This window comes from Gavia stellata, chromosome 16 (genome assembly GCF_030936135.1).
Source record: "Gavia stellata isolate bGavSte3 chromosome 16, bGavSte3.hap2, whole genome shotgun sequence".
Lineage (NCBI taxonomy): Eukaryota > Metazoa > Chordata > Aves > Gaviiformes > Gaviidae > Gavia > Gavia stellata.
In genome coordinates, this window is record NC_082609.1 from 5,792,965 (window position 1) to 5,795,316 (window position 2,352).

Below are 2,352 nucleotides of genomic sequence, written 5' to 3' on the forward strand. Positions count from 1 at the left end.
TAAAAAAAACATTTCCACTATGAAGTCACACTGTGCCTGTTAAAAAGATGCAGACATTAAGAAAAAAATGACCATTTAGCAAACACACTTAAGCATTAGCATTGTTTTAGATATGTTTATGGTTATTGCTCTGGATTTGGTTGGAATTTAACAGGCTTTTAATGGCATCATTTTGGAAATGGTTCTGCTTGAAGGAATGGCTATGTGTGTATGTTTCTCTGTATAGCTCTCAGCTCATGTACAAAAATTAACAAACAGTATATTAACAGTATCACCAGAATAGTGATCATTCCCTGGCTGGAATGATGTTGTACCATCCTTGCACTTAGTTCTTCCATACAAAACTTGAGTAAACACATGACATTTTAATGTTCCCCCTGCTTGAATTCATGCACTGATAGACCTATACAAAAAGGAGAACTGAAGTTCTGCCTCAAACCCTACATATGCAAATCTAGAAGAAGCTGTCCTGCTCATCTCAGTATTTGCAAGAGCAGTGGATTCCAGGTGGCCAGGATCCAGACTGCACAGGTTTTCACAGACCAAAACCCAACATAAGTGCGCTGCAGACACTACAAACCTTTAGTATATCACATAGAGCATGCCTCAGGCTGCTGTACTGATCAGCTCAATTGTCAGAGCTGCCCTCCAACACTAGCTCACCAATACCTCACATTTCAACAACTCGCTCAGGCGGGGATAACTTCCGAGGCCTGGCAGAGGGCAGGAACAGTTCCAGTTTTCTGGCTAAATGCAGAGGCGAACACAGCCAGGTTTTGTCATTAGCCTCATTTTTCAGAACACTACAGCCACTTGGAATCACTCTGCATCGAAATAAAACTATTACTGATCTGAAAGAAAGGGTTATGTTCTTCAATTGTAGACAGAGAAAGACTGGAACATGTGAAAAGGCCAGCATCAAGTCAGTAATAAAATGCAAAGTTCAATATCATGTGGCATTTAGGTTTCATTTAAGCTTTTTGAGGTCTTTTCTGGGGCAGGTAGGAACCTTCCTTCCACATACAAACAATCAGTCTACTGTTAGGGCTTAGTTTTGAATCTAATATCCGTATAGTTCATTATCATTCAATATACATGTTACAGTAGCACCTTGATTATTGTACTTTAAACACAAGACATAGTCCCTACTTCATATTATCTGTAAGGAAATAGTGAACATGGTTTAGATCCTAAAAATAAAAAAGAGAAAAATGGTTACCTGCTCATGAATGACAAATTCTTTAGTGCATTCATTTTAGTCTGAAACCCTTTGTCTTTTTAAAGCATACCACGTAGTTCCCAAATTCAGAGCAATTATCCCCTGCTTCCTATCCTCTTAGTATCCTGTTGCAAAATAAACAGTACTGTATTAATTGGAACCTCATAGATTTTTTTCAAATGGTAATGCAGTATCTTTTTTCTTTAAGTGTGATAAAACCCTCTAAAAGATGCAACTCAGCATCAACAAAATCAGGGAATACACTATGTACATTAAATAAAGGTAAGTTGAATCCAGTCATTTGCTTCTTCAGTTCAACTTTAGATGTGTGGGGGGGTGTCTTTAAGCAATACCGTCTATACTTTGTGCCCTCCTCAGATCTGCCAAGATTCACAGTAAGAAAAGCAACAACAGTGGTGGGAAGAATAACTACGCAATAGTCATACTTCAGATTGTTCTCTGTAAAAATTCATGGGGTTTGTACGACTGTCCCATGCTGATGTGGTCTGTGTGTGACATACATGTATACACATGAGCGAGCGATGTCAGTTTTCATCTGCTGGAAGCTTATATCTGTAGCAGTCAGTGCTTTGTTCAACAAGGCTGGGGGACTGCTAATGTAAGATTAAGTTCTTCTTTCTTCATTCAGCAATTAACCAGATTGCTGCTGTGTCTGTGTTTGATTTAATTTTACAATCCTCAGAGGGTTTAAAGAGCTGCTGTCTGAAGCACCTGCTTCTGAAATATTCATGTGTATCTTTTGCTTTCCTTTTTTTATACTTTTCCATTCTCCTTTGCAGTACCATGGTTGTCCATGCTCCTGATTTTCTCATTTTTTCTTTCCTTCAGAGGCAAAAGTTACAGTGATCCCGACGCAGTTTGGGCACAGCCACAAATGGTCTGTTTGTCCTTCCTCTCTATGTCTCATAGTTAGAAAAGCGTCATTGTGCACACAGTTCTGTTGATTTCAGTGGATGAATCCAGTTCATCCATCACGTTAGGCAGTCAAAAAACCCAACAAAAAACTCAAACAAAAGAAATTGTCTAAATCCCAAACAGGCATCTTTGGAATCAGTAGTGCAAAATGTTTGCTGATTTCTTTTCCTTGACCTACTGCAATAATCTCTTAATCT